This window comes from Anabrus simplex, chromosome 4 (genome assembly GCF_040414725.1).
Source record: "Anabrus simplex isolate iqAnaSimp1 chromosome 4, ASM4041472v1, whole genome shotgun sequence".
Lineage (NCBI taxonomy): Eukaryota > Metazoa > Arthropoda > Insecta > Orthoptera > Tettigoniidae > Anabrus > Anabrus simplex.
This window is the reverse complement of record NC_090268.1, coordinates 452,540,870-452,564,738: the sequence shown is the minus strand read 5'-3', so window position 1 is coordinate 452,564,738 and position 23,869 is coordinate 452,540,870. Positions and strand designations below refer to the sequence as shown.

The 23,869-nt window shown below is 40.7% G+C and overlaps 1 protein-coding gene across 1 annotated transcript in view; it reads left to right on the top strand.

Moving 5' to 3' along the window:
- Positions 1–23,869, top strand: part of mRpL54 (mitochondrial ribosomal protein L54) — a 76,285-nt gene that overhangs the window by 30,665 nt on the left and 21,751 nt on the right. The gene's annotated exons all lie outside the window — the stretch shown is intronic.

Genomic DNA, 23,869 nt, shown 5'->3' with positions numbered 1-23,869 from the left:
TTCGCACCAGGGTGCATGATCATAGTTTTTCAGCAGTGACATCTATGGAAGAATGTCCAAACTTCTTGATGAAGGGTAAACAAAGCAAGTAGAAATTCACACAGTACTGGAAACTTCACAAGAACAAAATTACATCAAATTTCTGTAGTGACATCTTCTGAGTAAAGGGTTAAGTAGGTCTAGTTTCAAGTTCACGATTTCTCCAGTAGAGAAGTTCTTTTAGGCGCAAGATTTAAATGTGCGGCTTAGAGGTGTACCTCCCGGTACAGTAGCTACATTTTCAGGCGAGCACCTGTCCTCGCTCCTAAGTGCTTCAAGAAGTTTGTTGTCTTATCTTTTCATATAAGATTAACAACTTGAACAGACAAACAACTATGGATTTTACCTCATCTTTAACCAAATCAACATAACAACTGTCGAAGGGGCATAACACCACAAGCTCTACTCAACCTTATAAAAATAGCTACGTTTCTGATGAGTACTTGTCCTTGCTTCTAAGTGCTTCAAGAAGTTTGTCGTCTTATCTTTTCATATAAAATTAACAACTTGAACCTTGGATTTAAATTTAACTACCACTAAGAGTGACTTTTATCCTAAATATTAAGCTATTATAAGCTCCTTACGCCATCTCCAGAATAAGGCACCATATTTACCAGATTTCATTTCAATGCAGCAATATAAGTATTCTTTTTGAACTTTTAACTAACTACTTGTTACTACATTTAAAAAACAAGACATTTGTAAAAATATACAATAAGGATTGATTATAAGACTTTGTCATAAGAGTACTTACAACTACTATATTCTACTTGCTAGTCATTTTATACACATTTGTACCTAAAACAGTATCGTCTTATTTATATTTTAGATCTTCGTTAAGTGGGTAGCAGGTAGGGACCCTCTTCGGAGGCAGCCCTACCCAGGGAGTGGCGCCGCTGCCTATGTGAGTCCCAGAGCACACTGACCCGGTGTGTAACATCTGGTATGGGTCCCAGCTCAGGGTTACGAGTGAAGACCTCAACGGCATCTACGGCGGAGAAGGTGGACTTCGGTACGGCGGAGATGGCGGAAGGGGCATACCCGTAGCGTCTGTACTCCAGAGGAGCGGCTACGAAAGGCGTCTGTCTCCATGTTAGGGGCGGCCTAATTTTGAACCTGGCAGTAGGTATAAAATGCCTTTGGGTGTGGCGAGCCCATCGTAACAATAGCCTATATGGACAAAGCAAATATGGTGCCTCGGAAAAGGTTAGGGCGTCCCCTGCTAAAAGCGACGCGCAGCTCTTCAGGTGCTGGGGGAACTGTGAAAAATGGGCAACCAGCACCAAACTACATCAAAATTGCAACAGTTAACGTACTGACACTGACGGGAAAGACAGAAGAACTGGTGGACTTCATGATAGAAAAAGATATAGCCATACTTGGACTGTGCGAGACCAAGAAGAGAGGTACAGGGGAGATCCCTCTGAGAGAAGGATACAGGCTGTATTACAGCGGAGGACCTGAAGCAAAAAATGGAGTGGCCATCATACTTAGAAGAGAAATCCAAGAATATCTAGAATATACAAAGTACGTCAGCGATAGGATGATGATGATGATGAGACTCCAGTTTGAAAATGGCGTGAAAGATCTATTTCAGTTGTATGCCCCACAAACGGGTTGCATAGATGAACATCTAGAGGACTTCTTAGAGGAAGTGGAGAGACAGATAGAAGATAAGGAAGTACTATTGATGGGAGATCTAAATGCACAAGTTGGAATGGAAAGACAAGGAAAGGAAGATGTTGTAGGGCCCTTTGGATATGGAAATGTAAATCCAGAAGGCGAGTTGTTGGTGGATTTTTGCATGAGGAATCAAATGATTGTTGGAAACACCTGGTTTAGGAAGAAGAACAGTCAGAAGATTACAAGGTATGGCTGGGGAGACAGACGAACAAAGACCATGATTGATTATATAATCGTAGAGAAAGAACACCGGAAGAACCTTGTAGATGTAACAGCCATGCCTGAAGAAGCCTTTGGTGGAGATCATAGAGTTGTGATAGGAAAATTGAAAGTTGGAAAGATTGAAAAACCCCAATTAAGAAGAGAGAAAAGAATTAAAGTATGGAAGTTGAAGGAGAAAAGCGTACAAGAAGAATTTCAAAGGGAAATAATACCCTTGGTACCCAGGACAGAGGTGGGGAATGTTGAAGAGGAATGGAAAAGATTTAAGGAAGCACTAGTTGGATCTGCAGAAAAGGTGTGTGGTAGAACATCAGGAAATGTGAAAGACAAAGAAACACACTGGTGGAATGATAGGGTAAAGATTAAAGTGAAGGAAAAGAAAATGGCATGGAAGGCATGGAAAACATCTAAGACTGAAGAAAGTAGAAGAAAATATGTGGAGGCAAAGAATTTGGCCAAGAAAGTAGTGGAGGAAGAAAAGAGGAAAAGCTGGGCCTTATTCACACAGAAATTGAGAGATGATACGCAGGGCAGCAAGAAATTACTGTATGGTATCTTAAGAAACAAAAAGAGAGATCAAGTAAACACCAGATTTGTGAAGGATGAAGGTGGCATAATTTTAACAAAGCCAGAAGAAATAAGAAATAGATGGAGAGAGTATTTTCAGAAGCTGCTGAACATAAGAACGGATGACAGTCATTCAATGGACGACCAGGAAAGACAATTAGTTGACGAAGAAATGGATAAAGAAATTACAATGAATGAAATTGAAATGGCAGTAAGAAAGATGAAGAATGGAAAAACTGCTGGAATAGATGAAATTTCAGTGGAGATGATAAAGGCAGCTGGAGCTGTAGGCCTGCAGTGGACATATCGGGTTCTCAGGAATGTCTGGGAGAATAAGGAGGTCCCTGAGGATTGGCAAAAAGGAATAATCATCCCAATTTTCAAGAAAGGTGATAAGAAAGTTTTGAAGAACTACAGGGGAATTACTCTAATATCCCATGTTGCTAAGATAATGGAAAGAATACTGGAAAGTAGAATAAGGTTGAGGCTTGAGAAGCAGATACAGGAAAATCAGTTTGGTTTCAGAAGTGGAAGATCAACAATAGAGCCCATTTTCATTATGAGACAACTAATGGAAAAGCATTGGGAGTACGGGAAGGATATGGTGATGACATTCATTGATATTGAAAAGGCATATGACAGTGTCCCTAGGACGAAAGTTTGGGACAGTCTGGTGCAAAAAGGAATTGGACAGGGATTAATAAAAATGATCATGGCATTGTATAAGGAATGTTGTAGTTGCGTGCAAACACAAGTTGGCAGGACAAGTTGGTTCAAAATAACTAGTGGGCTGAGACAGGGAAGTGTTCTATCACCAATCCTGTTTACAATAGTAATGGATGACATCATGAGAACAGCAAAAGCAGCATATGGAGGAAGAGAAATGAACATGATGTTATTTGCAGATGATATTGTGATTTGGGGAGAAGACGACAGGAAGGTTCAAGAACAGTTGAATGTGGTGAATGGGAAGATTGAAGAATGTGGATTGAAAATAAGTGTAGAAAAGAGTAAAACTCTTGTTATGACGAGAGGGGAGAAAGAAGGGAAAGGTCAGATTAGACTTGCAGACAAGCCCCTGGAAGTAGTGGAAACGTTTAAATACCTGGGGAGTGAATTAATGGAGAATGCTCGACTGGATGCTGAGATTAGTAAAAGGATTCAAGCTGGAAGTTGTTTCTATCATAGTGTAAGAAATATGTTATGGGACAAAGATGTGCCAATGGAAGCAAAGGATACTATGTACAAGATGTATTACGTACCCATAACAACTTACGGAGCAGAAACTTGGACAATGACAAAGAAGGATGAGAGTCGAATACAGGCAGCCGAAATGAAATTCTTGAGGAGTATGATACAGAAGAGTAGACGAGACAAAATAAGGAATGAGAAAATCCGGGAAGAAATTGGAGTGGAAAAAATGAATGATAGAATAGAGAAGAGCCGACTAAGATGGTTTGGGCACATAAAGCGAATGAGCGACGAAAGAATGCCAAAAAAGGTGATGGAAATGCAAATCCAAGGAAGGAGAGGCCCTGGACGACCTCGATTGAGATGGAAGGATACCATCCAACGTAGCATTATAGAAAGAAACCTGGACTGGGACACAGTGTTGGAGGAGGAGTGGTGGAAAGACCGAAGAAAGTGGAGAGGAACCATATTTGCCCCTACCCGGCTACAGCTGGATAAAGGGAAATGATGATGATGATGATGATGATGATGATCTTCGTTAAAAGCTATGTATAAGAACAATCAGGATCCTGATCTATCTATCTTTCAGGTATGAGATTTTTAGGCTGAAACATGTCCCTATATCTAATATTTTAAGAACTATTTCTTAAATTTAAGTAAAAAACTCTTATGTATTGAACAGGTGGAATTTATAATCTAGTATTATTATTCGACTTGAACATCAACAAAGCCGCCATTTTAAAACAACTGCCTGTTATTTCAGTATGGAGACTGCAACCACTGCTTGTCACGAGGTCACTAGTATATTCTTGCTACACCATAACTCTACTAAACAATAACTCATCTTTCTGTCAAGATCACTTCCTTAATTATGTGCCTGGTCAGGCTTCTAGAAAAATACGTTACAAAAATACCTTCCCGAAAATTCTGGATTATAATGTACAGATTATTCTACCATCATCTAGTGTCTTACTGGAAGTTACAGTGTGTTTCAAAATTCTGTAGCAGATTACAAATTATATATACAGGTAAGAATAAATTATATATGATATTAATTTACATGTATTTACATTAACTGAACTCATATAAATATTTATGTACAGCACATGTTTTATGACATAACCTCACAAATGATGCATTCATATCGTAATAATACCAACTGGATGTAACACTTCACAGTCATACATACAAGTAGTAATAATAATAATAATAATAATAATAATAATAATAATAATCATAAAATAATAATAATTCGAGCGTGATACTTGCATTATTACCCATCGGTGAGGGAATATTGTTTTCAAGTTATATCTGTTTATCACACGTGCATTAAAAGGTCCATCAAATCAGTCCTTAATGGCAGATCAGCTGATTGCCAATCAACTTTAATTCCAGAGTGTGTTGCAGAAAACCCAAACCCCGATCAACTTTCTCCAATTTACTGATTGAGGATCCGAGAAGGAAATAAATCTGGCAACAATGCAATTAGTTACCACTGGTGTGTAGCAAAAACATCAAAGCGGCAGCAAATTAGGGAACTGCTGATCCTGATCATGTTTGAGAAAGGTTAAAAAAGAGCAGATTTTGAGGTTTTCATTTGATTTAATTTTCGACAATATGAGTGTTATCCCCACTAAGAAAGTGGAAGGGCCAAATTTTTCAATGAATAATAGAGATAGAGCTGTCTTACTTAATATAGTTGAGGGATACTTGCATATAATTGAAGATAAAAAACAATTGCTGTGTGGGCAAAATTACAAAAGATTAAATGACCATGCTGCAGATAGGTTGAAGTTTTGTCACATTGGCCTGTTAATTCTAAAATGTGTGGGTTTACATGGGTATGCCAGCGATAATTATTTATGTCAAGATTTGATTGATATAAATTAACTAGTTCCGTAGTTGCCTATGTGGATCAGCGTAGAGTGTCGGCCTCCGGATCACAAGATAGCGGGTTCAAGCCCGGCAGAGGTAGTCGAATTTTTGAAGGGCGGAAAAAATACTTTCGACACTCCATGTTGTACGATGTTGGCATGTAAAAGATCTCTGGTGACATATTTGGTGTTTACCTGACAAAATTCTTTAAATCTCAGCCATAGGAGCCCAAGAGAGTTTCAGTTTACTCGGTCTGCCATCTAGTAGGCCTAGAGTAAAACAGAACATCGAAATTGACGAGCAGGCAGCTAGATGGCGTCAAATCGAAATGTCTGCATGTGGTAGCTGAGGCCATATGATTATTATTATTTACTAGTTCCATGTTCAAATTTGAGGTTAAATGTGAGAATAATGACTCCAGAAAACAAAATAGTACATCACCCAAATCTCACTTTCTACATGAAGTTGAATTTATTTATCATTAGAATGTTTAACCAGATGTATTTAATGGAAGAACATCCTTCAGTTTAAAGACTGCAAGCACCAATTGAGAATCAGTACTTGATCAGCATGAATTTGCCTGTCAAATCTGATGAGAGATTGACTGTCGATCAAACATTGATTGCTGTTTTTGCAACTCCCATAGGGTGATTGCCAGTCAAACTCCAGTCAAACTTTGATTGACTTTTCTGCAACCGGGCATAATTGTGTTGTTAAAAACAAAATGTATCCATTACAATCACCGGTTTTTATAATACTGCTTGTTCACATTAACCCACTCAAGTCACAGTAAATGGCCACATTGTTGACTGTGAAATCAGATTTGCCTGCCGGTAGTTTGAGTGTACCTGTCACACGAAAACATGCATAAAATAAAAACTAATGCAGATAATTTACTCAAATTTTGCATTCATCCCATTGAAGGTTAATAATTAGAGTAGGTGAAGCTGCATCTGACCCTGTAATAATTAAGAGGGGAATTCCTCAAGTCAGTATTATTGGATCTTTATCTTTTCTTATATATATAAATGAAATGAGTAAACAAGTGGAATCAGAGATAAGGCTTTTTGCAGATGATGATATTCTGTACAGAGTAATAATTAAGTTATAAGATTGTGAGCAACTGCAAAATGACCTTGATTATGTTATAAGATGGACAGTAGGCAATGATATGGTGATAAACAGGCTTAAAAGTCAGGTTGTGAGTTTCACAAATAGGAAAAGTCCTCTCACTTTTAATTACTGCATTGATGGAGTGAAAGTTCCTTTTGGGGATCATTTTAAGTACCTACGTGTTAATATAAGGAAAGATCTTCATTGAGGTAATCACATAAATGGGATTGTAAATAAAGGGTACAGATCTCTGCACGTGATATTTAGGGTATTTAGGGGTTGTAGTAACAATGTAACGGAGAGGGCATATAAGTCTCTGGTAAGACCCCAAATAGAGTACGGTTCCAGTGTACGGGACCCTCACCAGGATTACTTGATTCAAGAACTGGAAAAAATCCAAATAAAAGCAACTCTATTTGTTCTGTGTGATTTCTGGCGAAAGAGTAGCATTACAATAATGTTGCAAAGTTTGAACTGGGAAGACTTGGGGAAAGGAGACAAGCTACTCGACTAAGTGGTATGTTCTGAGCTCTCGGTGGAGAGATGGCGTGGAATGGCGTTAGTAGACGAATAACTTTTTGAGTGGCGTCTTTAAAGGTAGGAAAGATCACAATCTATCTATATATAAAATAAGAGTTTTGTCTGTGCATTGCTCAGAATTTAAAAAGGATGGTATTTCTGTATCGGTCGTGTCCATAGTAACAAGGAAATGCACTTTTTAATTTTCCGTAATTTCTGTCTGTATGTATGTACACGCATCACTAGAAATCGGCTGAAGAGAATTTAATGAAAATCGGTATGTAGTGTCCTGGAATAAGTTGCTACAATCTAGGCCATAAATAATCTTATCCACGCTGAGAGAAATGGTAGTTTAGGGGAAGGCCTAAAATTTAATTCTCAAATATTTACGTTACTAGTAGTGCTATCTTAATGATAATCGGTATGCAAAGTCGGGATATAAGGCACTACAATTTAGGTCATAAATAATCTTATCCACGCTGAAAGAAATGGTAGTTTAGGGGAAGGCCTAAATTTAAATTCTCAAATTTTTAAGTTATAAGAGGTCCTATCTGAATGAAGATTGGTATGAAAAGTCGGGAAATAAGTTGTTACAATCTAGGCCATAAATAATTTTATTCACACTGAGTGGAATGGTAGTTTAGGTGAAGGCCTAAAATTTAATTCTCAAATATTTTTGTTATCAGTGGTCCTTGTTACCGTGTTTTTGTGGTAGTTAAGCATGAAAGAAGGTGCTGGGTGGTGAATAGGTCTCAAGCTACTAAAGAGAAATTAAATTTAAAATTTTAACAAGGTTATATTTTCTTTTCAAAATTAGGTAACAACAAATAGAACAGGTACTTAGTAGCCGAAATACAACTTGAAATGTACAATTACAGGGATTAAAGAATTTGGGCTTCGAGCCCTGAAAACACAATTCTTGAGCAACTAGCTCAACTTTACGATATACCAATTTCAACAAAAGGGGCAGAAGACCCCAATCAAACCCTGGAGCCCTTGCTCCAAATTACACAGCAAAGCCTCCTCGAGGCATACAACTCTCAGTTTTAGAAAAGAGCCACTCGCTCTTAAAGTTAAGCCTCTCCCAGGCCACACCAAACTCAACTTTCAAGTTGTCCTCAAAGGACGTATACACAGGGGTAAAATACCCAACCTACTGAGGTCTATTAGGTGAGAAAAGATTAATACATGACCTCTAAAATACAACTTGAGAGGAGGCGAACTTGCACTCCTAATACACTTTGCTTAAGACCTACTTGGCACTAGGCCGTTAATACAAGGGCTAATCCCATACTACGGAGGTGACTTAATGGCAATTTACATTACATTACGGGAGAATTGGTTGAGAAAAATAAGTTCACCTCAAGACAATGTGAGTGGGAACTCGAGAGGGTTAGCACTCTCTATCCCATAATGTAGCTTTACAAGAGAATAGAAGAAAAGAGTAGTTACATTTTAGGAAAAGGTTACATGATGGAAAACGCTTCGAACCCGCCGCGAGAGTTAAACTGCCGACCTAGCAAGAAAAGAAGATATTAATAGGCCATTACCTGGTAGTAGATCGCTGCCGAGGAAAGAGGCGCTTCCCGCCTCCTGCTATGTACTTAATACACTGAAAGATGGAACAGAAGTGGCCTGGAGACCCTAAAATCAGCAGTTTATATCCTCTCGCGGAAGATTCTAGGCGTTAGGGGAAAGAAAACACCCTCCCACAAAATCTTTATTGGTTCGGGAAAAGAAACCCCTACATAGAGGAAAAGGAAACACATTATTGGTGGAAAATTAATTAAAGAAATTCGGGATTGGCTAGATCCAAACTAAGGGGAAAAAGAGGGGTATACAGCCAACTTAAACAATGACAGAAGGAAATTTAACAAAGAACAAACTCTTGAAATAAAAATTTCTCCAACAAAATAGTTCTTTGACTCCGCACTAGGTCGCACTATTGTTGATCTTCAGTAGTGTCCTCTAGAAGAGAAAGTTCACACTTCTCAATACAAGCAAAACAAAAGTACGTCGAAAATGACACAGTTCACAAACTCAAAATTTTCCAGGTAGTGACATCTTCTGAGAAATTTGGAAATTAAGACCGTAGATAAAGTTCAGACTTCCTCCAGAAGAGGAGTTTTAACTGGCGCAACTTTTAAATAAACGGTGTGGAGGTGTACCGCCCGGTACAGACCTCCCCCCCCAAAAGTTCCTCCAAGGGGTAACACAGAAGAACATAAACTTTTGTTTGAAAATAAGTTCCAAGTTTTGATGTTGATATTAAGATAACTTGCAGAAGTTTTTGAGAAATTTCTTAATTCAGTTCCAAAATTTTGTTGTTGCAGGTGAAGTAAAGTCTTTATGTTTATAAAAGTTGAATTTCTGAAGATAAGCTTTTAGTACTTAAAGGTGAAAGAAAAATTTGCAATGTCCACCAAATATTGCTGCTGAATTTCCAAGAGTAGTTATTGCTTAGGGTGACTGTCCATATAGCTGATGTAGATTGAGTGGAATGGCCAGACCGGCCGTTGCAGCGTGCGTCCAAGGGAGGCCGCTCGGACCCCTTAAGTACCCTGAGATACCGCTCGCCCGCACTATGAGGGGAGCAGAGGTGTTGAAGCACGCCGCGCCCGCGGTGAACATATACAGGCTGCGGGCCAGTAGCAGGTCGTGCGCCGCACATCCGCCTTGGCCGGGAGGAGAGCTCCGGCTCGCCGTGCACATGTCGGCCTCGCTGGAGAGGAGGGGGCCCATCCCCCTCCCCAGTTGTTGCACGGCGCTGCGCGGCTGCGGGGGCACTGAAACATTAAAGCTAGGCGGCAGAATTGTGTTGGACCATCGTTTTCATTGAGGGTACAGGCATGTGGAGAGGTTGAGGGGCCAGCGGCGTGTAGATATCCATGGCATTTACTATTATGAAGCCACAGTGTAAGGTGGAGCAGGAGACGGGAGCGTGGTAATGGCCGTGGCAAGAACAGGATGGCAGTTTAACGGGTCGGGGCAGGTTTTACACAAGGCTTACATCTAAAACCAAAATATTACAGAAGGGGCAGAATGCCTTAAAAGTGAAACTCAAAAAAAATATAACCTTCATATCCTTTCACAATAATATGGAGCAAGTTAACACAGAAATTACACCGGTTTCACCTGGGACAGGTGAACTCTAAATATCCTCTCGGTGGCTGGATTACTTAGCAATAAGGTAACCGGCGTAAGAAAATCGAGAATGATACAAGGTCCATGAAATCTGGGGGCAAGCTTGCCCGCGGGAACAAAATTTTTGACCATAACCTGGTCACCTACCTTCAAAGTGGTGGGTCTCCGTCCACGATCATACCTTTCCCTAACCTTTTCATGAGACACTTTAAGATTGGCTTTAGCCTTCTTCCAAAGATCTTTAATGTTATCCGGATCTATTGTCTCGGGTAGAATGTCATTCAAAGACCAGAGGTTAGAGAGCGGCGAGTTGGGAACAAACTTGAACATCAAGGAAGCTGGAGTAAACTTGTGAGATTCATGAACCGCCGAATTCAAAGCAAAAGCTAACCAATGCAGGGACGTGTCCCACCTGGAAGGATCTTCATGATGATAAGCAATGAGAGCGGACCTGAGATTACGGTTAACTCGTTCAGCCAGAGATGGTTGCGGGTAATAAGCAGAAGTAGTTACATGAGATATTGATAAGTCAAAACAGAATTTACGAAATAAATTAGATGTAAAAGCCTTAGCATTATCAGATACAATATATTGACACGGACCAAAAGAAGCAAAAATAGAATTTAAGCAGGTAATGGTGGACTGAGCGGTAGCCAGCTTAGTCGGAAATAACCAGGAAAATCTAGTAAAACCATCTACACATACAAAGATAAATTTGTTGGCATTTCCCTTCGACTGGGGGAAGGGTCCTACATAATCAATATACAGGCGTTCCATGGGGCGCGATGCTTGATGAGAAGACAAACGGCCTACCTTAGTGGACATGGTTGGTTTACTAAGCAAACACGATTTACAGGCTTTTACAAGTTCACGAATTTCACCGTCCATACCTTTCCAGATGAACCTTTCACGAATCTTCTCACGGGTTTTAAAGATTCCAAGATGCCCCCCCAATGGGGTCTCATGATAGTATTTGAAGATCATAGGCACGAGAACAGCTGGAACAACAACTTTCATCATCTTTTCATGCCTCGAAGGGCAACATAAAACACCATTCCTCAGAACATAAGGGGCGACATGCTCCCCAGAAGAAAGGGTTTCCATTATCGGAGCCAGCGTCGGATCTTCACGTTGGTATTTCTCGATATCCCTAAAGAGCATGGGGGCATCAGTTAAAATGGCATTAACATCAAATAGTGTGGACTCGGGAGGTGATGAACGGTCGACCGGTTCATGGTTCTCAGCGTCGTTTGAAAACATACGGCTGAGTCCATCAGCAACCACATTTTCAGTACCTCTGATATGCCTGACATCGAATTGGAAGGCAGAAATACGGATAGCCCAACGGGCTATACGACCAGTACGACGCGGCCTACCTAAGACCCAGCTTAAGGCTTGGTTATCTGTCTCCAGGTCGAATTTGACATGTTCCCGATAGAGACGGAACTTTTCTAAGGCAAATAAAACTGCCAAACCTTCGAGCTCATAGATGGAATACTTGGCTTCTTGAGCCGACAAAGTCCTAGATGCATAGGCGATGGGACGCCTCCCTAGTTCAGTCTCTTGAAGAAGGACTGCAGCTACCGCTGACGACGACGCGTCGGTTTGGACGATGAATTTCTTCGAGAAATCAGGCATAGCAAGAACAGGGGCATTACAAAGAGCTAATTTAAGGTCTTCAAAAGCGGCTTGTTGAGAAGGTCCCCACTCGAATTTGATGCCTTTCCTACGAAGAAGGTTTAAGGGCGCCGCTCTATTAGCAAAGTTAGGAATGAACTTTCTGAAGAAATTCACCATACCAATGAATCTGGCGATACCTTTAATGTCCTTGGGAGGTTTAAAATCACGGATGGCCTGTGTTCTAGAATGATCGACAGCTACACCATCAGGTGACACAATATGCCCAAGGAAAGACATAGAGGGCTTAGCGAAGGCAACCTTGGACAACTTAACAGTTAACCCCGCCTTACGAAGGCGATCGAGAACTTCTCGCAGATGATCTAGATGCTCTTCAAAAGTCTCTGAAAATACGACGACATCATCCAAGTAGTGATATAAGTACTCAAATTTGATGTCGGAGAAGACCCTATCTAGTAGCCTAGTGAGTACAGCTGCTCCCGTGGGGAGCCCGAAAGGCACGCGGTTGTATTCATATAAATTCCAGTCCGTGGCAAACGCTGTAAGGTGTTTAGACTCTTCGGCAAGGGGAATTTGATTATAGGCCTGATTCAAGTCCAAGATAGTGAAGAACTTGGCCTTACGAAACCATGAAAAGCAAGAATGAAGGTCGGGAAGGGGCACAGATTGCAACACCACCTTCCGATTGAGAGCCCTGTAATCAATGACAGGCCTGAAGCCTCCTTGGGGTTTCGGGACTAGAAAAATAGGCGATGAATACGCCGATTTAGAGGGCCTAATAATACCATCCTTCAACATCTGATCGATAATTTCTTTCAGAGCCTTCATTTTAGGTGGAGATAGCCTATACGGTGGAAAACGAACAGGAATCGAATCCGTGACCTCAATTTTGTATTCAATAAGGTCAGTAACACCAAGAGAATCAGAGAACACCTCGGGAAACGACTGACACAGTTTGCGAATACTATCAGCCTGCTCCTCAGGTAGATGTCTAAGGTCTAACAACATCTCATCCTGGGTAGGCGAAATAGAAGAACATGACACAGAATTACACTTTAAGAGTGGTATTTTACAACTAGAAGCAAATTTGAATGTGCACGACCTACTCTGGAGATCGAGCACAAGACCAGTGTGAGAAATAAAGTCAGCTCCCAATATGATGGGGCAAGACAAGTGTTTAGCCACAAACAGTTTAATTTTCCAGGTAAATTTAAAAATACGGATTTTGACCAGTACGGAACCTAGAATTTCTAATGGAGATGAATTAGCCGAAACATATTGAATACGAGAAGGGTCATAGACAGGTAGTTTACAAACAGATTTCAATTTCGAGTACCATACAGCCGAAATAATGGAACAAACGCTGCCTGAATCTAATAGAGCTGTTATAGGCTCGTTATTTAACTCAATCTTAAGAAAAGGAACAGGTGCGGGGGTATCCGCCGCAATCCTAAGACATTCTTTAGGGCATTCAATAGATGAATTTGAAGGCTGATCGTTCTCTGCATTTACAACATGTTTACTAGGGGCTGAGTCTCGGGAAGATGGATTAGTCGACTCAGCCGAAGCCACTAGTCACTTTTTATTATTAGCATAGCTGGAATTTGCACCAGAAGTTGAGCAGGAGGGGGTGCTATTTGAGTTTGGGCAATTCTTGGCGATATGTGAGAAGGCCCCGCACTTAAAACAGCCTTGTGATGACCCGGCTCCATTCCTTGTCCCACTTGACTTGATCAGTGGACATTTGTCGCGCAGATGGTCAGGCGACCCGCAAGCATAACATTTACGAGGATTGACTGGTCGGCGAGGTGGAGGCCGAGTGTTACTAAAGGAAGGCGGGGGTTCTTTCGCGACACGCAAGGAATCGGCGTATCTAACTCCTTCCGCTGAAACGGCCAATGCTTCAAGTTCAGAGAAAGTTTGCGGGCATGCCGCGAAACACAAATATGACCTATAGGGAGGTGAAATTCCCTCTACAATAGCCTGTACAATCTGATCTTCAGGAAAATGAAGGGCAAACACCCTAGTATAAAACTTAATGTCCTGTATGAAATCAGCCAAGTTTTCATCCAACCTCTGTACTCGATAATAGTATTTCTGAATAAGGGAGGACCTGGCCCTAGCCGGGATGAAGTTAGCTAGCAAATGGGCATGGAAATCCTCAATAGAAGATTGCTCGGCAATGGCTCTAACTATTTTATCTGAGAGAACACCAATAGCATACGGATAGATAATTTGCAAAATCTGACAAGGGGAAAGAGAAAACACAAGAGCGTGATCCTGAAATTCCACTAAAAATCTTAAAAATGAAATTACTTCACTGGTGGTGTTGACAGAAAACTTAGAGATACCTCTTAGCAACATTGCCAATGGATGAGGCAAGCTACTAAACCCGGGTGACATAGTAGGTAAAGGTTTCAATGGCAAAGAAGTTAATTCAGAACGGATGTTACCCAACGATGCACGGCGTTCAGACTCGTTGTCCAATGGGGCAGAGATAGTTTGAGCAGCAACGGTTATCCTATTAACTTCTCCCTTGGGAGGCGCTTCCTCACTGCCTGCATTCACTATGGTGGGTTGATCAGATTTGGGAGGAGCCTCCCCCGTTAACAATAGGGTGACTTTACTAGACAATTCAGAAATAGTTTCAAGGAGCGTATTAGCTTCCTTCCTCTGAACGTCATTCACCTTTAGAGACAACAGATCATTAACTCTATTTGAAAAGTGATATAGTCTGCCTTGCACACGCTTAATTTGATTGGGAGATGGATCATTTTCATCAAAAAAACTAACTACAGAAGCTAGCCCAGTAATATTCTCCGTGATCGTGGAAAGAGAGTCGTCAATTTCTTTCTCTCCCAAATTGGGGACGGAAATGGGCAAATCAAGGGACTCTCTAAGCTTGTTAGTGTCTATTGCAACCGTGCCTCCAGATTGCACATTTCTAATAGTCAATTCATATATCAACTCCTCCTTGCGCAAATAGTTAAGAAGGAGAACATCGCGAGGGCCGGGCATGATGACAGAACGATTTTGAAAAACTCACAAATGCCAGCAACTGAGAAAATGGTTAGAGTTTGAATTAAAGCAATGTTTGACCGTCAAGAGGGGCAAAACTGAGACCCATTCAACCACGCTCTGCTACCACTTGTTACCGTGTTTTTGTGGTAGTTAAGCATGAAAGAAGGTGCTGGGTGGTGAATAGGTCTCAAGCTACTAAAGAGAAATTAAATTTAAAATTTTAACAAGGTTATATTTTCTTTTCAAAATTAGGTAACAACAAATAGAACAGGTACTTAGTAGCCGAAATACAACTTGAAATGTACAATTACAGGGATTAAAGAATTTGGGCTTCGAGCCCTGAAAACACAATTCTTGAGCAACTAGCTCAACTTTACGATATACCAATTTCAACAAAAGGGGCAGAAGACCCCAATCAAACCCTGGAGCCCTTGCTCCAAATTACACAGCAAAGCCTCCTCGAGGCATACAACTCTCAGTTTTAGAAAAGAGCCACTCGCTCTTAAAGTTAAGCCTCTCCCAGGCCACACCAAACTCAACTTTCAAGTTGTCCTCAAAGGACGTATACACAGGGGTAAAATACCCAACCTACTGAGGTCTATTAGGTGAGAAAAGATTAATACATGACCTCTAAAATACAACTTGAGAGGAGGCGAACTTGCACTCCTAATACACTTTGCTTAAGACCTACTTGGCACTAGGCCGTTAATACAAGGGCTAATCCCATACTACGGAGGTGACTTAATGGCAATTTACATTACATTACGGGAGAATTGGTTGAGAAAAATAAGTTCACCTCAAGACAATGTGAGTGGGAACTCGAGAGGGTTAGCACTCTCTATCCCATAATGTAGCTTTACAAGAGAATAGAAGAAAAGAGTAGTTACATTTTAGGAAAAGGTTACATGATGGAAAACGCTTCGAACCCGCCGCGAGAGTTAAACTGCCGACCTAGCAAGAAAAGAAGATATTAATAGGCCATTACCTGGTAGTAGATCGCTGCCGAGGAAAGAGGCGCTTCCCGCCTCCTGCTATGTACTTAATACACTGAAAGATGGAACAGAAGTGGCCTGGAGACCCTAAAATCAGCAGTTTATATCCTCTCGCGGAAGATTCTAGGCGTTAGGGGAAAGAAAACACCCTCCCACAAAATCTTTATTGGTTCGGGAAAAGAAACCCCTACATAGAGGAAAAGGAAACACATTATTGGTGGAAAATTAATTAAAGAAATTCGGGATTGGCTAGATCCAAACTAAGGGGAAAAAGAGGGGTATACAGCCAACTTAAACAATGACAGAAGGAAATTTAACAAAGAACAAACTCTTGAAATAAAAATTTCTCCAACAAAATAGTTCTTTGACTCCGCACTAGGTCGCACTATTGTTGATCTTCAGTAGTGTCCTCTAGAAGAGAAAGTTCACACTTCTCAATACAAGCAAAACAAAAGTACGTCGAAAATGACACAGTTCACAAACTCAAAATTTTCCAGGTAGTGACATCTTCTGAGAAATTTGGAAATTAAGACCGTAGATAAAGTTCAGACTTCCTCCAGAAGAGGAGTTTTAACTGGCGCAACTTTTAAATAAACGGTGTGGAGGTGTACCGCCCGGTACAGTCCTATCGACAAATACTACATTACTAAAGTTATATAGTATTAAATTTCTGATCATTTATGTCTTACACATTTTTACTGTACTGGCTATGGTAACAGAGATATTCATGAATTTGGATTTTTGTTGCTAAGTCCATATCAGCGCCAAGTCACGAGAAAATGGGTAAACAGAACTTAATGAAAGTCGTTATCTAAAGTCGGGGAATAAGGAACTACAGTCTACGATATAAATAATTTCATAAGACGCCCTAATATCACAGAGTCGAAAGAAAACTAAATGTGAAGGCCTACAATACAGAAAGCTCATAACATTGAACAACAATAACATTACATTGGCCATTGTTTGTTGTGATGTGCTTTGTGTCTTCTGTTGCCAGTCATGCCTGATAGATTACTGCTGTATACCGAGTATTTTTTAATCTGCTTTACGTCGCACTGACACAGATAGGTATTATGGCGGCGATGGGATAGGGAAAGGCTAGGAGTGGAAAGGAAGCTGCCCTGGTGTTAATTACGGTACAGCCCCAGCATTTGCCTGGTGTGAAAATGGGAGACCACGGAAAACCATCTTCAGGGCTGTTGACAGTGGTTTTCGAACCCACTACCTCCCAGATGCAAACTCACAGGTGCGCACCCCTAACCGCACGGCCAACTTGCCCGGTCATACCGACTAAAACAGCCTGCCTGAATATTGGCGGGAAGTAGCTCGGGAGTTAGATAACTTTCTTCTTTAGCATGCCATCCCTCTGGTTCATAAATTTTCTGATACTACTGGTACGTAACAAACTGGTTCATCATAGCATTCGAGCTATTTAGTCCCTACCCAGAGGCACTGATTGGAATGAGCAGTGTGAGCAGCGAGTTATCACTTGCAAAACTGTAACCACACTGATCAACAATATGCTAACTGAAAGGCTCTTCCGTGTCATCATGAAAGATGACATTAGTCGTCTTAGGAAAGTAAAAAAATGGCCTTCCCCAGGGATCAGCATTGGCACCTCTTCTATTCAGTCTCTACATATTGAATATTCCTGAGACAAAATCAGTAAAATTCTCTTATGCAGACGACCTAGCCATTACCATTCAACATCCAGATTTCAGCCATGCCGAGGCCATCCTGACGTCTGACCTGAATACACTTAGCTCTTACTTCCGAAACTGGAGACTACAACCCAGCATGAATAAGACAGAATCTGCTTGCTTCCATCTCCACAACAAGTTGGCTAATACAAAACTCCAAATATGCTTCAGTGGCTCAGTGCTAAAGCACAATCCTAATCCAAAGTACCTCAGGGTAACGCTTGACCAAACCCTATCTTATAGAAAGCATCTTGAAAACCTCGGATCTAAGTTGAGATCACGTAATAATGTTCTATTTAAATTGTGTGAAACTTCACGGGGTGCTTCGGCGGACACATTACGACGTACTGGACTTGGCCTCGTGTATTCTGCAACTGAATACTGCTCTTCAGTATGGCTTAACAGTTGCCATGTGAAGAAAGTCTATGTACAACTTAACACCGCCATGCGTATCATCTCTCGTACTCTGAAGCCTACTGCAACGCACTGGCTGCCAGTCCTGTCCCACATTGCTCCACCAAGCCTGCGACGTTCAAGAGCCCTTGTTCAAGAATATGATAAGATCATGTCCAATCCAACTCTACCCATCCACAGGGATGTTGCAGATCTCTGGAGACAAAGGCTGAAATCCCGTAAGCCACCAATGAAAACAGCTAAGAATCTAATGGTTGCTGGTTTCAATTTAAGAGAGGAATGGAAAGAGCAATGGTTTCGTACAGCTCCGGAGTGGCCAAGCCTCTTTAATCCAAGCATGCCCCAGCTGGTTTCAGTTTGCCAAGAAGAACGTGGGCATCACTAAACAGGTTTCGCACTAATTGTGGAAGATCTGCATTCTCCCTTCACCAGTGGGGCTTCAGGGACTCTCCAGCTTGTGATTGTGGTGCATTGGTCCAGACCATGCATCATATAATGGACGAATGCCCTCTGTGTGCTTATGGTGGAGACCGGAAAGACTTCGCTGATGTCTCAGTATCCCTAGTGCAGTGGATAAATAATATAGATATCCATGTGTAATTGTCCCCTACTTAGTACCATGTATTCTTTGCAGGTTTTTCTTTTGTATAATATTGTATATACTTGTCCATTGTGTAAATTCCATACGCTTAATAATAATTGTTCCGAGGTATCTGTGGGACGGCAGAGGTGAAAGAAGCGGCTGGGTGTGAATAGGTCTCAACTTACGAAATTAAAGTTAATTTAAAACTTTAACAAAGGTTATATTTTCTTTTCAAGGTAAAATAACAGAATATAACAGGTACCAAGTAGCATATCAACAAATTAAGAAAGTACAATTTTAGGTCATTACAAAATTTGGGCTTCGAGCCCGATACTCACGAACCTTGAGCTATAAGCCCAACTTTACCTATATACAAGGTTCAACAAAGGGGCAGAAAACCCCAATCATGCCAAGGAGCCCTGACTCCTGATTACCATATTAAGCCTCCTCGAGGTACACAGAAAATCCACTTAAGAAAGAGCAAACCCGCTCTCAAAGTTCAAGCCTATCAAAGGCCACAACAAACTATACTTCAAACTGCCCTCAAGGCATACCAAGAACAGGGGTAATAAATACCCAACCTACTGAGGCCTATTCAGTAAAGAAACAGGTCAATTACATGGCCCAAAATTCTGAGTTGAATGGAGGCGTAACTTGCACTCCTAATACATTTTTAAAACCTATTTGGCACTCGGCCGCATACACAAGGGCTAATCCCATACTAAAGAGGTGACTTGTATAAGAAGACTTTATTACATTAAGAAAGGAAGAAATGGTTGTAAAAACAAAGTCACCTCAAAACAATAGGAGTGGGAGCTCGAGAGGGTTAAGCACTCTCTATCCCAATTTATAGTTAAAGAGACGAAGTTTTACCATGTGTCTATTACATTTTAAAAATAGGTTACATGAGGAAAGTTTTCGAACCTGCCCCGCGGGTTAAACTGCTGAGCTAGCAAGAAATGAAGTTACAAAATGGCCATTACCTTATAGATGAACTGCTGCCCGAAGAAAGAGGCGCTTCCCGCCCCCTGCTACATAATCACACTAGGAGAGATGTTACTGAAGTGGCCAGGAGACCAGAAAATCAGCAGTTTATATACCCTCGTGGAAAATTTGAGACGTTTCATGAATGATAGGACACACCCACAGCAGTTTATTGGTTACAGAACACAGTTACAGAGCAGGTTGGGGAAGAAAGCCCCGATTGGCCAAAAATTAATTTAAGAAATTCGGGATTGGCTAATTTCAAAACTGGCGGAAAGAAGGATTAACATTGCCAACACTCAAACCACAGAACAAAATTTAGCAAAAACAAAACTTATGAATGTTAAATTTCTTCAGGACAGTTCATTCCTTTACACCAGAGTGCGTTATTATAGTTTTTGTAGAGACATCTGTTAGAGAACGTCCAAATTTCTTGATCCAGAGGAAAGAAACACAAGTCAAAATAGACACCGTTCAGACAATGCAAAATTACCAAATTTACTGTGGTGACATCTTTCGGGAAACCTTTGAATTAGTACAGTTTGTTAAAGTTCAGGCGTTCTCCTGTAGAGGAGTTTAAACTGGCGCAATATTAGAATTTGCATTGTGGAGGTGTACCGCCCGGTACAATAACAATAATAATAATAATCTAAAACAATATCTACAAGCACTTTCAATCTCTGGCCGTTGTTACTGCATAATGAACACTGAATACTGATCCCATTGTCACAAACAGTTATAGCTCCTTACAGTGTGTATTGTTAGGAACTAGATAAGCGAGGCACTCCGTCGTTGTGAGCTGAGCTCATCATTATTGACCATTGCCAAACTCTCTTCATTAGGCTGAAAACACTGACAATTATAAATTTGTATATTTATGTCTCTTTAAAATATGTTAAAAACAATGTAAATGAATTCAGTACTAGGGAAAACATTCACCTTCACAGCATAGACATCCCAGTTCATAGGCTGTCAAAAACTGCTCATTCACATAAAATCAGTTGTTTAATATTATTTAATAAATTACTACATTCTGCATGGTCCACTCCTTTAAGCAATTTTAAAAGGAAATTGCATGCTTGGTTAATAGAAAATCCATTTTATAATACCTCTGAATTCTAAGAAATGCATAATGTTAGTACTGTATTAAGTTTTAGTGAAAGGTGTTTGTACATTTAACCTTGTTAATAGTAAGTACTAAATCTATAATATTATAAAAGGAAGTGTTTGTCTGTGTGTGCGCGATGCCCAGCAAAATCTACAGCACGTAGAGATCTGAAATTTTGAACATAGGTAGATGGAAAGGGCTCCGAATTCACCTCGAAGCCGGAATTTTCATTTTCGCTTTCGTTGGTGAGTTATGAACGAAAAACCATCGGAAAACGTGCGTTGGGATATGACATTCCAACGTGCTGTCACCAAGATTAAATGCATCGAGTCGCTGTCGCTAGGCAACGTGCATAAGATAGGTAGAGAACACAATATTCAAGGAGCCATTTTACGTCCAGGACGTAGGAAGCTGTTTTTGGTCTTATATGGTATGAGGGCATATGACGGTGTTGATGATGATTCGTCCGTCGGATCGGGACGTTAAGTCTTGAGCTATTCGAGAGGAGTGGCATATGTGCCAGCGCCGGGTTTCATCCTCTTCAATCTTGCTATCATATATCATGTCATTCATTTCTTTCAACAAGCAACTTTTACAAGAATTACCCAATGTTCTACACAGTTACAAGTCTATCGACTACACGACAGAGCTTCGAAAGACTTGGAGTCACCTGGAGTTCCCTCGAACATCTTAGAGCGGACGATTGTGGCACCAATTATCCTTCTTAAGAACAAGAATCCTGCCCTCTGCAATGAACACGACTCTGAAACTGATTATTGAAGCCATTCTCATGATTGGGCATGCCGCGAGCGAAGTAATATTCATTCCTCGGATTCGAATAATTTCTTCGGATATACAGTTTAAGTTTAGATCTCTGCAGTGTTCAAAATAAAATTTCTCTATGTAATAATAAAGCAAGCATAATCTTCTTCTTCTTACTATATATAAAAATGAATGTTGTATGTATGTGTGTGTGTGTAAATGACACATCTCCTGCTAAACCACTGGAGCAATTTCATCCAAACTTGGTACACTTATGACTTACTATCTGGAGATGAGCACTGTGGGGGTAAGCCATCCGTAGCTCCCTTAGGTGTGGGGGGGTCACGGGGGGCAAGGTATAAAAATAATCGAAAAAAGTGCCTAATCCACAGTTTTCGGGGTCGCTGAGATGTACAGTGACACTCCCCATTTTTCAAATGCCAAAGTTCAGCTCTCTTTCGCATGGGGGGCGAGGGGGGAGTGATGTATAAAATTAAACGAAAATAATGTCGAATACATAGTTTTCGGGGGTCGCCGAAGTGAATTGTATACTCTGGATTTTTAGTATCAGGAGACAAACAACATGGGGGTAAGAAAGCCCAGGAACCCTTAGGGGTGGGGGGGTGAGATAAACAAATTAACGAAAATACTATCGAATCCATACTTTTTGGGGTCGCTGAGATGAATAGTGACACTCCGGATTTTTTTTAAAAGTTCAAGTTCAACCCCCTTTGGGGTGGGGGCGAGGGGGAGTGATATATAAAATTAAACGAAAATAGTGTCGAATGCATAATTTTCGGGGTCGCTGAGGTGAATTGTACACTCCGGGTTTTTAGTATTAGGAGACAAACCACTTGAGGGTAAGACAGCCCAGGAACCCTTAGGGGCAGGGGGGGCGAGGGGGCTGAGATATAAAAATCATCGAAAATAGTGTCAAATCCATACTTTTCGGGGTCGCTGAGATGAACAGTGACACTCCAAAAAAATTTAAAGTCCAAGTTCAGCCCCATTCGTGGTGGGGGCAGCGATGGGAAAGTGACATATAGAAATAATAGTGTCGAATACATAGTCGCTGAGGTGAATAGTGACACTCCGAATTTTTAGTATCAGAAGACAAACCACATGGGGGTAAAACACCCCAGGAACCCTTAGGGGCGGGGGGGGCAAGGGGACTGAGATATACAAATCATCGAAAGTAGTGTCGAATCCATACTTTTCGGGGTCGCTGAGATGAATAGTAACAGTCCGATATTTTAAAACTCAAAGTTTAGCCCCCTTTTAGGGTGGGGGAAGGGGGGTGAGATATAATAGTAATTGAATATACTGCCGAATCCATAGTTTTCCGGGTCGCTGAGATGAATAGTAACATTCCGGATTTTTAAAGTCTAACTTCAGCCCCCTTTGGCATAGGTGGTGAGAAAGGGTGAAAAAATAAATTGTCAGAAATGACCGAGATAATGGACGTGTGTATGTTCCAGTATGACTTTCAAGTATGGCTTACTACCTGGAAAACGTACTGTGGGAGTAAGACACCCCTAGAACCACTAGGGAAGCGGGTAAAATATTATCCACACTAATAAATGGAAGTCTGTTTGGCGCGATCTATATATACTGTACTATATATAAATTAAGGCATAAAATGAAAACAGACGTAAATTAGTGAGACCATTCTAGGCATCTTAGAAATTTAAAACTTGGTACCAGACAACCTGATGACTTCAGGATCCCTAGAAAAATCTCAAATTCTCATAATTCTCTGAGGGGTACATGCTGAGAGTTTCAAACCTGCATAAGAACACAGTCAGTGATATTTATCCAGAACCTACAGGTTTTATGGGCTTAAAAGTTTCCTTAAAGTCCTGATCTTTAATCCACTCCCCCATATCAAGATCACAGCACAATCTCCCAGACAAGTTAGAAAAATGAAATTTTGCAAAATTATAGCTTTTAGCATGTAACCGACGGAAAATTTACGAGATGTTTAAAAATTTCTACCCCCGAAAAATATCGAAATATGGAGGCAATTTTAATGACGGTGCAGTCCTTCCTTTCGATGTATTTTGTGGCTAAACGGTAAGTCGTATCACAAAATGGATTGCACAATCTCTGTTCAATTTGGAGTGATCTACAACTTCGGTCCTATGACCTTTTGTCGTATCTCTATGCCTTATACATTAAATTTTTCTCTACTTCTAGATTTACCTAAATTTTGCACTTTGTACACATACAATTGATGGTTTGATTCACTTATAGGAAAGATGGGATCATCAAATTCTACACGAATATTGGCCCACCCAGTAGCCATATGTGAGCC